We start from the raw sequence: 15277 nt of genomic DNA on the forward strand, positions 1-15277 counted from the left end.
CTTACTCGTTTTTCATAAAACAATCGGATATTTCGTGAAAAGAACATAATTTTCCACAAGCGAAAAAAGTTTAATATTAGAATTATGGAGGAAAAGTAGTTATTACCAGTACAGCTCATAAAGTGGTAAGTGATGAAAATGACAAACCCATATACAGTAAAAAAAGCAGTTGAGTGAACCCGGAAATCTATAATCTGAGTTAAAATATTTTTGAGTTAAATTTTGAGTTATTGAGAAAAAATCAATGCAATTTGAGTATATTTCACTAAAAAATTATAAAAACTACTCTTTTTTGATAATGCGTATTCAAAATTGTGTAATTGTACAAAATATTGAGTTAAACAAAATAAAACTAATCACGTTTGTGTTTCAAAGACTCAAAACAGTGGTATTTTTCTCTAATTTTTTCGTCTCCAGTTCACTGCGCGCTCCGGCTTTGCACTTTTTGCAGGTCTAGTCCATCATAGATAAGAGAATATAAGTTATTATAAGTTGGTTTGGTTCTCGCCGTAGTCAGTCTGGCGTGTGCAATTATACCCTTTATGTACAATAATACCCTATGTTGTGCTGGTCAAGTGTGTAAACAGGTATGTATATGTGCACCTACCTATATTAACTTGTTTAAATAGTTAAGAACTATTAAAGGGTACCTAAATAAATTAAATACGAATAATACCGATGATAAACCGACTACTTTTATGTAGGTATGATGGCGGAAGCACATGAAGAGGAAAACCTTTTATTTAAATTGGAGTATATGGGACGAAAAGTTTGGTGCCGATGTTCCCGAAGAGAGCTTAACTACTCTTATGTCATCAATACAGGTTAGTAATTTGTAGTATTTTTATTGTTTTGTTATTAGTAGTAATTAGGTAGGTATAGGTAAAATAAAACCTATACCTACCTAATTACTATTATAATAACTAAATGCCTAATAAGTATAAAGAAAGGGGTCACAAAATGGCGATGGCGTCTTCGTCTTAATCTTATTAATTCTTTTAGCTCAACACTTTTACTATATTTACAGGTATTTCATAAATTTTGCGTTAATTTAAAATTTGTATGATTGTACTCAAAATAGAGAATATATTTTATTTATTTTTTATTTATTTATTTTTTAAATTTATTTTGAGTTAATTTAAATCAAAATTTGTGTTATTTAACACAAAATAGAAAATATATAATATTTAATTCTTCTAAATTATTATTAGTAAATATTTCTCGGGAATAAAAGGTATCATTATTGACTCGTGGTATAATCTACTATTAAAGTAGCTTTTAACCATTAGACATCGAAACAATTGGGATTTAGGTAATAAATAATTACTTTTTTTCAATTTTTAATTTTCAAATATTAACTCGTAATATTACAAAGTGGAAAATCAAATAAAATTTTTAATTTTTGCAACTGTAATCTATTCATTGCGTTATTAATGGCCAATTGCACTGTAAAAATAACAATTGCTTAAAATTTAAACCACTGTTATTTTGCATTATGTCAATGGAACATAAACCTGGTTTAAACTGCAGTTCCGTTGGTATATGCTGATAAAAATTCTAAATATAAAGCAACATCAAGAAAATACCTTGAAAAATACAATACCTAAGTATAGATATATTTTTAGGAAAAACGAAATTTGGTATTAGTGATAATGATGTTACTGGCTTAAATTTATATGACAAGGATGGTGTACAAGTGGATGAAGACTTTATTAGTATTTTTTTTGATATGAACAAAGAAGAAAAAGTCTTAGTATTAAGAGGGACTGACTCGAGAACCCACCTAACCTTAACTGAAATTCAGTTAAGCGACAAGAGTAAGTTAATCCTATATAATAGTTATTGTACCGGGTGTACAAAAAACGATTTTTTTGTCCACGATGACAGCTGTTAGTTTATGTCTAAAATATAACGTGTATGAAATTTTAAGTTTCCAGCTTTGAGCATTTTAAATTTATTGCAGAATTTTTTTTGTCTGGAAAAAGTATTTCCTAAAGATTGTCACCGCATGTATTTTTTAAACAACCTTAATATTACTAAGCTACGTTTGGCTTAAACGCTTTAATCTAGTATTATGATACCTGGCCATAATTTAAGACATTTATTACTTTTATCATACTTTTTACCATTTTTACCACTTTTATTACAATTTTTTTTTACCGGGACTCTCTATGACGTCAATCGATTGCTAAAATAATAATATAGCCGATGGACATTCTTTTTTGCCCATCTGGTACAGTGTACAATCATTTCGTGGATACCCTATACACAATTTACAAACAATTACACAAACCTACTACAACCCTATACAAAAAAGTCGTAATTTTACTCAATTAAAAAATTGTCTATTATAAAATAGTATAATCTGTCAGTCCGATTTTAAGAGTTCTCCTTAAGTAAGTAGAAGAATCTTGATTAATTTGGTTCAACTATTTTAGGTTTTCTTACTGATACATTAACCAATAATTCGTCCACTCAGAATTATTCCTTTCTGATAACCGATGATGAAAGCTGTGTAGAAAGTGGTTCAAATACCAATCAAAACACCCTTTTTGTAAGTAGCTTGCCCTTAGCTGAGCCTTTAACAGCAGTTTCCTAAAGAGTTTTTTAAAGGTATGTACCTATTAGGTATATCCGTATTTGTTTTTTTATGTTTAAGCATATTTTGAATAACTTTTTAAGTTTGTTTAATTTAAAGTATTTAAACTTTGTTCCTAGTTTACGTTCCACAACCAATAAGACTGTAAGTTAATGTTAATAAAGTTTTGATTTTTTTAAGGGGAATTTTATTTCAAGCTGCATAAAATATCCGGTGGTTATATGTACTATTACTCAATTTGCGAACTAAATAGTTTTCGGACTTTTAAATTAAAACTACTTAATTAATAATGTGTCTTAGTATTATTATTAAAATAGAAAAATTTTCATACAAGTGCATACCTACATACATAGGTACATGTAATGTCGGTAAGTATAATTTTTAAAATGTTTATTTTATGTACTAAAAATAATACACAAAGCTCGTTAAAATAAATTTTAAAAAATAACTAAGAATTTTAACTTAAAAAACTCAATTTTTACACAATAATGAGTAATAGGGACCTTCTTTTGTGAAAGTGATGCACAAAAGTTTGTAAAAATAAATAAATAAAATGTTTTTTTAGACTCAAAATAGGGTTAAATTTTACTCAACAATGAGTAATTGTGACCTGCTTCTGTGAAAATTGTACAGGGTGGCCAAATAAGAATGCGAGGTACTGTATCTGGGAAACTATTCATCGTAGAAGCTTGCGATAAGAAAATTTATACTAAAATAGCCAAGAGAATGACCTGGAAAATATTTTCAAGTTTCTAAAATGGCCGCTAGGGGGCGCAACTGCAATCTTGAATCTAGAAAACTGATGTTTCTGTAAATTTTGCTGAATTAACCTAACAAAAAAATAGCTGATTATTAAAGTAAAGACTAATCTAAACCTTTTTTATTTGAATAGTTTTGCTGTATCTCTAAAAATAAAGTGGTGGGGGGTGTTCAAAAGTTGGCTTAAAACACACCCTGTACACTAAAAACGCCTAAGCCGATTTTATCAAACTTGGGCTAGTTGAAAAGAGCTATTATTAAGCTACGAATATTATTATATTTCATGTTTTTTTAGTTTTACATCTCGCCGCTAGAGGGCTTTTTTCGGCTTTCTGACACAAATGACTAATTTTCTCAAAAAACTTAAATGCGTTGATATGATTTTTTTTCATAGAAAAATAGCTAAATGATGTCCAAATAATCTTCCTAACCTAAAATATAGGCCAAAGAATATTTTATACCCTTAAATTTTAATTTTTTTATACTAATTATTTTGGAATTTTTTAAAATTCACTACTTTTGAAAACAAAATTTACCATTTTTGAAAATATTACCTAATATCACTAAAAGGTAAGTATTAATAATACTTATATCAAAAATCAGACCTATTTTATGTTATATATTCACTATAGATATAATACGAAAAAAATAATTATTAGAAAGCAGGCCATGGAATGCAACAAAACAAATGTCTACTCAAATTATAAACATTCCTCAAATTGTCAATAGTAAGTTGTCAAAAGTTTTACGTTACTTGAGCATTTTTTGTTTTTGCAAAATGCGTTTTACGAACGATGAGCTGTTGATATGCTTGCAGTTTATTTTGAATGTCTTCAAAATGCTGCAGTAGCAAAGAGAGTTTATGCTGCTCGATATCCAAGTCCTTGCGATATTAGATTTTTTCCCCGATTAGTGGCGAACTTACAAGCCAATGGTAGTTTTCGGCCTAGGTTTCAACGGCCAAGAATTAGAAGAAATTTGGACAATATTAACAGCGTACTGGGATATATTAAAGGAAATCCTCATGTTAGCACAAGAGCATTATCCCTTGAATTAGGCATATCAAGAACAACGATTCAAAATATTTTGAAGGACAATAAAAATAATATACAAATAATTTATAATTTTTGAATTTTGGATTTAAAGATTAATTTTTTGGTTTCTAAAGACTTACTGAACCGCCCTCGTATGTCACATTTCACGTTAAAGGTTATTGAACATTATTTAGACATTCCAAAAACCAAATAGCTATTAAAAAAACTCGAAAAAAAAATTTAAGATATTTTTCCTTAACCGGTAAATTACCGGTATTTTTTTTCGAGTTTTTTTAATAGCTATTTGGTTTTTGGAATGTCTAAATAATGTTCAATAACCTTTAACGTGAAATGTGACATACGAGGGCGGTTCAGTAAGTCTTTAGAAACCAAAAAGTTAATCTTTAAATCCAAAATTCAAAAATTATAAATTATTTGTATATTATTATTAAAAACGTTAATAAAATCGCAACAGTGTATTTTTTTGGCTGTTACTTTTAGACAGGTCAAAACGGAGTCCACCGAGTCCATGTAATAAATATTAAAAGTACTCAATAAAACCTTTTAAATGAGGTAACACAAGATTTCTATTTAATGCATTTATTCAAGATGGCGCTTATGTGTTATTTTGACATTTAGAACTGTCGTTTTTATGTCAAAATAAAATAGTGACGCATTTATTTTCGTACACTGATTTTTACCTATTCAAAAATCATAAAAATGTAAAACGTTAAAATAAAAAAAAATACTTTTTTATTAGGCCGCCACAAAAACGTAGTTCCTTATCACATTTTGAAGTTATACGAGAACTGCGGCAAACAAGCGACACTGATTTAAAAAATTACCTTAGAATGGACAATGACTGTTTTCAATACTTATTAAATTTGGTTAAGCCGTATATTACAAAAAAAGACACAATAATGCGACAAGCAATCAGCGCTGAAGAAAGATTGTTAGTGACTCTAAGATATTTAGCAACAGGCCGCAGCATGGAAGATCTAAAATTTACTGCAATTATTTCGCCCTAAGCGTTGGGAAAAATTATTCCAGAGACGTGCAATTCGGATATAGTCGAAATCGCTCTTATCGTGCGGGTGTATCGGATTATCAACGACAAATTTTTGTAGTTACCGTTTCATTTCAATTTGCGCAACAACGTTTTTTAACTACAACGCGTCAGATAAACGAAACAGATATATGCAGCGTTAATGTATCAAAAGAAGATAAAATGATAAATGTCAGTGGTTCTAAAGCAATTACTTTCATAACAAACATGCCTGTCTCGTTTCGATTGACGGATGACATTATTTGTCACAAGATAATTTAAATTTCAAATTATGGAAAAGAAAAAGCCTTTTTGTGGATTTCTAAATCCTCAAGCCAAAAAAATGGTACTTAATGTTATTAATTACTTCGAGAACGAAAAAGAAAATAAAGGGTTGCCTAAGAATGTACAAGAAGAAGTAGCTAAAGCGATTGGAATTATAGTTTAAGAATGGTGCAAAAGGTTGTATATGAAAACATGAACAATCCTATTCCCAAGAAGGAAAAAAAGTGTAAAAGGAAAAAGCCGAAGACTGAAGATTTAAGTAAATGTGTAAAAATGGAAGTAAGGGATAGTATTTATGAACTATATAGGCTAAAAACAAATATAACGCTGCCATTTCTGAGGGATGTTTAAAAACAACGCGGCACTTTGGAATTTGGACTTTCTTCTTTATCAAAATTAATTAAAAGCATAGGTTTTCGCTATAAAAAAGACTGCAATAGAAGATATTTGTGTGAACTACCAAATATTGTGAGCCAACGAATAGGATTTTTAAGACAATATACACAAAATGAAAAATCAAAGTTAAGGAAAGTGGTATTCTTAGATGAAACTTGGATATTTTCAAACGGGAGTGGAATAAAATCTTGGCAAGATGAATATGTGAAAAGCGTGAAAAGAAAAAAAGGATGTGGTCAGGGAAAACGATTTATTATTTTACATGCCGGCTCTTCAACGGGATTCGTTCCAGGTGCAAGTTTAATTTTTTCTTCTAAGTCTAAAAGTATGGATTATCATGACAATATGAATTGCGAAATGTTTGAAAAATGGTTAAAGGAACAGTTAATACCGAACTTGCAAGAACCTTCCTTAATAGTATTAGACAATGCGTGGTATCATTCAAAAATTTTGAATAAACAACCAAATGGAAGTTGGAGAAAAAGCGAAATTTATGAATGGCTAGTAAAAGAAAATCAGAATCCCTTGCCATATATGCTAAAATCCGAACTTCTTTCAATTGCAAAATCGCTGAAAAGACCAAAAATATATGCTGTTGACGAAATAGTACGTGAATATGGCCATGAAGTTTTAAGATTGCCACCATACCATTGTCAGTTTAATGCCATTGAGCTTATATGGGCAGGGTCAAAATCTTATTATGAGAAGCATGTGGGTGCTGGGCTTAGATCTGACCAGGTTGAAGCTGTTTGGAATGAGGCATTGAATCACATCACAAAGGAGTATTGGCGGAAATCAGTGGATCACAGAGAAAACATTATTAGAACCTGGTGGAAGAGAGAAAAAGTACTCGATATCCAAGTTGAACCATTGATCATTGCTCCATTTGAAGAAGATTCGGAAAATGACGAAGAGTTTTCCGACTCTGTTAGTGATAATGATAGTTATAATTAGTTTCTTTTTTTAGTCAAATTTGTTACTTCATTTTTACACATTCACTTAAATCTTCAGTCTTCGGCTTCTTCGTTTTACACTTTGTTTCCTGCTTGGAAATAAGATTGTTCTTGTTTTCATATACAACCTTTTGCACCATTCTTAAACTAATTCCAAGCGCTTTAGCTACTTCTTCTTGTACATTCTAAGCAATCCCTTATTTTCTTTTTCGTTATTAAAATAATTAGTTTTCTTTTTGCATTTCGTTTATTATTTAGGTATGATTATTAAGTACAAATAACTTTTTTTTTAAACAAAGCTAAGTAAATAAATTGGTGAATGCGCTGGGAGATAGATATGCCCGGCGCATTCTCCATTTTTTTAATAGTTAGTTTCAATCTTTTTTTGCCTTGTAATATGTAAATAAATAAATATTCATAAGAAAACGACATTTTAAAGAACTGTCGTAGCTCCCCTCGTATTTATCTTTTAAAAAAAGCTAAGTAAATAAATTGGTGAATGCCCTGGGAGATAGAAATGCCAGCCGCATTCACCAGTTTTTTTTTAAAGTTATTTTTAATCTTTTTTCTTGCCTTGTAATGTGTAAAATAAAATTGTCTTAAGAAAACGACATTTTAAAGAACTGTCGTAGCTCGCCTCGTATATATCTTTTTAAACAAACTTAAATAAATTAATTGGTGAATGCGCTGGGAGATAGAAATGCCCGCCGCATTCACCAGTTTTTTTTTAGTTATTTTTTATTTTTTTTTTGACTTTTAACTGATATAAAAGAAAAGCTAACACAACTTTTTTAATTTTCTGTGCATCAACGTATAGATTGGGTCGAACGACAAATAATAAATCATAAAATTAAAATGTCATTTTAAAAGTGAGATTGTAACATGAACTTGCCTTTAAACAAAGAAAGTAGTTTTCTGGTCTCTGACTGCACTGCATCACACACAATACAAATTAGTTGTTTGTCATTATACCAAAATGTATAGTTTCCCAATAATTATTATAAAAAAACACAATCACACATAAACAAAGAAGAAGACGTCATCGTTAAAAATTAGACGCTGTGCCCTGAAATCGACAAATTAGTGTGTTATGCACATACATAGGGTCATGCTAAATCGTATACTAATTTCTCAAAAATTTAGGTAACAACCATTTTTAAATGAAATATGTACAATTTTAATGAAAGGCTAGGGAAGCATTTTTGCTCTCATAAAAAAATATAAAATGCTTAGATTTAGATATTATTGCGTAAAAAAAAATTGTTATTGAGAATTCCATCTATTTCGGACAATTTTTCAAAAAAGAAAAGTAAATATTATGTCTGGCAACTTAGCAGAATATCGGGGATTCTAGGCATATACCGATGAGGCATATACCCAACGGGCTTTATACTTATGGGCTTTTTCACGTCATGAAAGGAAATAACCAACGTATGTTTTACATGTCGAATCTCGGATACGTAGTATTCCGCAGACATTTTTACGGCGTTAAAGGCATCACGTCAGTTAATAATTATGATCTAAGGTGCATACGCGGCTTTAATATGTCACATGACGACGTTCAATGTATTGTCAAACTCTCAAGGAAATAACATTTTGGCAGCCACTGATTTTTCAATTTGATTCATATTACGTGGTGACCTTTGAACCCGCACGATAAGAGCGAAGGCGACTATAGTTAAACCCAGAAATAGTGGGTTTTACTATTTCAACTATAAGGAATATTTTAGTATTGTTCTGATGGCCCTTGTAAATGCTAACTATAAATTTGTGTATGTAAACGTTGGTTGCAATGGTAGAGTATCGGATGGTGGTGTCTTCGAGTGCACCGATTTTCATGACAAATTATTGAATAAATCATTAAACTTGCCAGATAACCAAAATACAGCGGAAAATTTAAATTTTGTAGCAGATGATGCGTTTGCATTGAACGAAAATATATTGAAATCATACCCTCAAAAAAATTTATCTCCGGAGCAGCGAATTTTTAACTATCGTTTGAGCAGAGCAAGACGTGGAGAACGCTTTTGGGATTCTTGCAAACCGTTTTAAAGTTTTTCATACCGCAATAAATATGGATCCAAAAAAAATTGATTTTATCAGCTTGCGTACTACACAATTTCCTACATAAAAAATGTGCCGGAAAATGCAAAACAAAATCGTGAAAAATATAAGAACTATTTTATTACTACCGGTAAACTATCTTGGCAAGATAATTTTTTGTAGTTGTCAGTACCGAATTGGTAATTGTGTATTACTAATTATAACTATTTATTATAATTAAACAACATGGCTTTGTATTATGTGATTATAAAGAAAACATAAATATAGTGAAAGTGAATCAGTATCAACTTACCGCATTTTCATTAATTTCTTCATCGTTATGCATTTCTTCTTGTAGATCACTGTCTGAAGAAATAGTTTTTCGACACTTTTCGTGCTCAACAGTAAATAAAAACCACATCTCGTGAGAGTTGGCTTATACAAATCATCTGGAGAAGAACCGCTTCTTTTCGATTGCTTCACTTTCTTCAGCCCTTTTCGAAAAGCACTTCTCATATTGTTTATTTTATTTTTTATAGAATCGACTGTAGCATGTTGATCCACTGTTTTGTAAAGTTGCAGTAACTCCTCATATGCCTTATTTCTAAGTGCTCTATTAGCATATACTGCATCTGTCACTTTCCACAAACATTTATGGGCACGGTACATTTCAATAAACTCCTTTGTAAAGTCTGGATTGTTAGCCATTACTTTAGAAACGAGTAAAAAATTTTAGTCTGGAGTAAAATCAGGCCGGCCGGCAAATAACGTCCACAAAACACTACACACGTTGAGTTTTTAACAATTTACGACGAAAGACAGGCCACGACGCGACCTGTCCCCCAACTGAACGTGTGTAGCGAGAACTGGCCGGCCGGCCAAATTCTTTCCGGCCTAAAGGTCGATTCAAACACATCAGTCACGCCACAGTTCCGGCGCCCAACCGGTACCGTTCCGTCACAGAACTTTTTTGACTGATTCGTTTTGTCTATTCGTACACACACGGAATGTATTCGGTGTCGGTGACCAATCTGTTGCAAAGATGGCAAGTTTCACCGATGAAGAATTAGCAATAATTGCTATATGTTTGGACGAAGAGGAAGAAGCGGAAGCAAGCCAAGCAAAAAAACGGTAATGGATCCATGATGCATGGAAAAAAAGAGATATTGAAGGAGAATACGCGACACTGTATAAAGATCGTTATCGTTTCTCTTTCATTAAAATGTTTTTTCAAAAAAATTAATTGATCAGCGTATTTGTATCTCTTTGTTTCTTTACGACTTTGTCCACTTTTTGTAATGTTTTTTTTTTTCAAATATTTTCTAAATGTGTCTCTAATATTTCCCCATCTAGTTTTACACAGTTGATCTGGAAAAAATTAATGTGTTTTTACTGAAAGACGATATAAAAAGTGGTTTGATATCAAAATAAAAATGTTACATAAAAAAACAGCATTACTTGGAATTTTCCAGATCGGACCGGTAAAAGCCGAGATATCGACCTCCAAGGTTTGGGTTTTTTCGTTTTTTGTGTATACCCCCCCGTATCAATTTTTTTCACCAAATTTTTTTTTTTTCGAAATCGAACTAACTATACCAGCGTCTTCTTTAGACCACCTACATTACGAAAATACCGGGTTATAACGAGATTCGAGCAGAACTAACTGAATGACAGCACTTTGAAAGTTCGGAAAAAGTCATTTTTCGAGCTTGTTTTTGAGGCCAAAAATGGGCTCCAAAAATGCGATATCTCAGCTACTATCAGAGCTACGACCTTGCAAATAGTCTCGTTGGATTCAGAAAGACAAAACTAAGACAAAATCGTTGGAATTTTCCAGATCGGGCCGGTAGAAGCCGAGATATCGACCTCCAAAGTTTGGGTTTTTTCGTTTTTCGTGTATACCCCCCCGTATCGATTTTTTTCACCAAAATTTTTTTTTTCGGAATCGAACTAACTATACCAGCGTCTTCTTTAGACCACCTACATTACGAAAATACCGGGTTATAATGGGATTCGAGCAGAACTAACTGAATGACAGCACTTTGAAAATTCGGAAATTCATTTTTCGACCTCGTTTTTGAGGCCAAAAATGGGCTCCAAAAATGCGATATCTCAGCTACTATCAGAGCTACGACCTTAGGGATGGTCTCGTTGGATTCAGAAAGACAAAACTGTTGGAATTTTCCAGATCGGACCTGTAGAAGCCGAGATATCGACCTCCAAAGTTTGGGTTTTTTCGTTTTTCGGGTATACCCCCCCGTATCGATTTTTTTCACCAAAATTTTTTTTTTCGAAATCGAACTAACTATACCAGCGTCTTCTTTAGACCACATACATTACGAAAATACCGGGTTATAACGAGATTCGAGCAGAACTAACTGAATGACAGCACTTTGAAAATTCGGAAAAAGTCATTTTTCGACCTCGTTTTTGAGGCCAAAAATGGGCTCCAAAAATGCGATATCTCAGCTACTATCAGAGCTACGACCTTGGGGATGGTCTCGTTGGATTCAGAAAGACAAAACTGTTGGAATTTTCCAGATCGGACCTGTAGAAGCCGAGATATCGACCTCCAAAGTTTGGGTTTTTTCGTTTTTCGGGTATACCCCCCCGTATCGATTTTTTTCACCAAAATTTTTTTTTTCGAAATCGAACTAACTATACCAGCGTCTTCTTTAGACCACCTACATTACGAAAATACTGGGTTATAACGAGATTCGAGCAGAACTAACTGAATGACAGCACTTTGAAAATTCGGAAAAAGTCATTTTTCGACCTCGTTTTTGAGGCCAAAAATGGGCTCCAAAAATGCGATATCTCAGCTACTATCAGAGCTACGACCTTGGGGATGGTCTCGTTGGATTCAGAAAGACAAAACTGTTGGAATTTTCCAGATCGGACCTGTAGAAGCCGAGATATCGACCTCCAAAGTTTGGGTTTTTTCGTTTTTCGGGTATACCCCCCCGTATCGATTTTTTTCACCAAAATTTTTTTTTTCGAAATCGAACTAACTATACCAGCGTCTTCTTTAGACCACCTACATTACGAAAATACCGGGTTATAATGGGATTCGAGCAGAACTAACTGAATGACAGCACTTTGAAAATTCGGAAAGTCATTTTTCGACCTCGTTTTTGAGGCCAAAAATGGGCTCCAAAAATGCGATATCTCAGCTACTATCAGAGCTACGACCTTAGGGATGGTCTCGTTGGATTCAGAAAGACAAAACTGTTGGAATTTTCCAGATCGGACCTGTAGAAGCCGAGATATCGACCTCCAAAGTTTGGGTTTTTTCGTTTTTCGGGTATACCCCCCCGTATCGATTTTTTTCACCAAAATTTTTTTTTTCGAATCGAACTAACTATACCAGCGTCTTCTTTAGACCACATACATTACGAAAATACCGGGTTCTAACGAGATTCGAGCAGAACTAACTGAATGACAGCACTTTGAAAATTCGGAAAAAGTCATTTTTCGACCTCGTTTTTGAGGCCAAAAATGGGCTCCAAAAATGCGATATCTCAGCTACTATCAGAGCTACGACCTTGGGGATGGTCTCGTTGGATTCAGAAAGACAAAACTGTTGGAATTTTCCAGATCGGACCTGTAGAAGCCGAGATATCGACCTCCAAAGTTTGGGTTTTTTCGTTTTTCGGGTATACCCCCCCGTATCGATTTTTTTCACCAAAATTTTTTTTTTCGAAATCGAACTAACTATACCAGCGTCTTCTTTAGACCACCTACATTATGAAAATACTGGGTTATAACGAGATTCGAGCAGAACTAACTGAATGACAGCACTTTGAAAATTCGGAAAGTCATTTTTCGACCTCGTTTTTGAGGCCAAAAATGGGCTCCAAAAATGCGATATCTCAATTACTATCAGAGCTACGACCTTGCAAATAGTCTGGTTGGATTCAGAAAGACGAAACTAAGACAAAACCGTTAGAATTTTCCAGATCGGGCCGGTAGAAGCCGAGATATCGACCTTAAAATTTTGGGTTTTTTCGTTTTTCGTGTATACCCCCGCGTATCGATTTTTTTCACCAAAATTTTTTTTTTCGAAATCGAACTAACTATACCAGCGTCTTCTTTAGACCACATACATTACGAAAATACCGGGTTCTAACGAGATTCGAGCAGAACTAACTGAATGACAGCACTTTGAAAATTCGGAAAAAGTCATTTTTCGACCTCGTTTTTGAGGCCAAAAATGGGCTCCAAAAATGCGATATCTCAGCTACTATCAGAGCTACGACCTTGGGGATGGTCTCGTTGGATTCAGAAAGACAAAACTGTTGGAATTTTCCAGATCGGACCTGTAGAAGCCGAGATATCGACCTCCAAAGTTTGGGTTTTTTCGTTTTTCGGGTATACCCCCCCGTATCGATTTTTTTCACCAAAATTTTTTTTTTCGAAATCGAACTAACTATACCAGCGTCTTCTTTAGACCACCTACATTACGAAAATACCGGGTTATAACGAGATTCGAGCAGAACTAACTGAATGACAGCACTTTGAAAATTCGGAAAGTCATTTTTCGACCTCGTTTTTGAGGCCAAAAATGGGCTCCAAAAATGCGATATCTCAGCTACTATCAGAGCTACGACCTTGGGGATGGTCTCGTTGTATTCAGAAAGACGAAACTAAGACAAAACCGTTAGAATTTTCCAGATCGGGCCGGTAGAAGCCGAGATATCGACCTTAAAATTTTGGGTTTTTTCGTTTTTCGTGTATACCCCCGCGTATCGATTTTTTTCACCAAATTTTTTTTTTTCGAAATCGAACTAACTATACCAGCGTCTTCTTTAGACCACCTACATTACGAAAATACCGGGTTATAACGAGATTCGAGCAGAACTAACTGAATGACAGCACTTTGAAAATTCGGAAAGTCATTATTCGACCTCGTTTTTGAGGCCAAAAATGGGCTCCAAAAATGCGATATCTCAGCTACCATCAGAGCTACGACCTTGCAAATAGTCTCGTTGGATTCAGAAAGACAAAACTAAGACAAAACCGTTGGAATTTTCCAGATCGGACCGGTAGAAGCCGAGATATCGACCTCCAAAGTTTGGGTTTTTTCGTTTTTCGTGTATACCCCCCCGTGTCGATTTTTTCACCAATTTTTTTTTTTTTCGAAATCGAACTAACTATACCAGCGTCTTCTTTAGACCACCTACATTACGAAAATACCGGGTTATAACGAGATTCGAGCAGAACTAACTGAATGACAGCACTTTGAAAATTCGGAAAAAGTCATTTTTCGGCCTCGTTTTTGAGGCCAAAAATGGGCTCCAAAAATGCGATATCTCAGCTACTATCAGAGCTACGACCTTGGGGATGGTCTCGTTGTATTCAGAAAGACGAAACTAAGACAAAACCGATAGAATTTTCCAGATCGGGCCGGTAGAAGCCGAGATATCAACCTCCAAAGTTTGGGTTTTTTCGTTTTTCGTGTATACCCCCCCGTATCGATGTTTTTCACCAAAATTTTTTTTTTCGGAATCGAACTAACTATACCAGCGTCTTCTTCAGACCACCTACATTACGAAAATACTGAGTTATAACGAGATTCGAGCAGAACTAACTGAATGACAGCACTTTGAAAATTCGGAAAGTCATTTTTTGACCTCGTTTTTGAGGCCAAAAATGGGCCCAAAAATGCAATATCTCAGCTACTATCAGAGCTACGACCTTGCAAATAGTCTCGTTGGACACAGAAAGACAAAACTAAGACAAAACCGTTAGAATTTTCCAGATCGGGCCAGTAGAAACCGAGATATCAACCTCCAAAGTTTGGGTTTTTATTCGTTTTTCGTGTATACCCCCCCGTATCGATTTTTTTCACCAAAATTTTTTTTTTCGGAATCGAACTAACTATACCAGCGTCTTCTTCAGACCACCTACATTACGAAAATACTGAGTTATAACGAGATTCGAGCAGAACTAACTGAATGACAGCACTTTGAAAATTCGGAAAGTCATTTTTTGACCTCGTTTTTGAGGCCAAAAATGGGCCCAAAAATGCGATATCTCAGCTACTATCAGAGCTACGACCTTGGGGATGGTCTCGTTGGATTCAGAAAGACGAAACTAAGACAAAACCGTTAGAATTTTCCAGATCGGGCCGGTAGAAGCCGAGATATCAACCTCCAAAGTT

The 15277-nt window shown here is 33.8% G+C and overlaps 1 long non-coding RNA gene across 1 annotated transcript; it reads left to right on the top strand.

Annotated features, from left to right (window-relative positions):
- Nucleotides 1-486: 486 nt before the first annotated feature.
- On the top strand, nucleotides 487-2813 carry LOC126749633 (uncharacterized). The gene is made up of 4 exons (XR_007665223.1): nucleotides 487-587; nucleotides 705-824; nucleotides 1626-1817; nucleotides 2439-2813. It is a non-coding gene; the product is annotated as an uncharacterized LOC126749633 (long non-coding RNA).
- The last annotated feature ends 12464 nt before the right edge of the window (nucleotides 2814-15277 follow it).

This window comes from Anthonomus grandis, unplaced genomic scaffold (assembly GCF_022605725.1).
Source record: "Anthonomus grandis grandis unplaced genomic scaffold, icAntGran1.3 ctg00000398.1, whole genome shotgun sequence".
Lineage (NCBI taxonomy): Eukaryota > Metazoa > Arthropoda > Insecta > Coleoptera > Curculionidae > Anthonomus > Anthonomus grandis.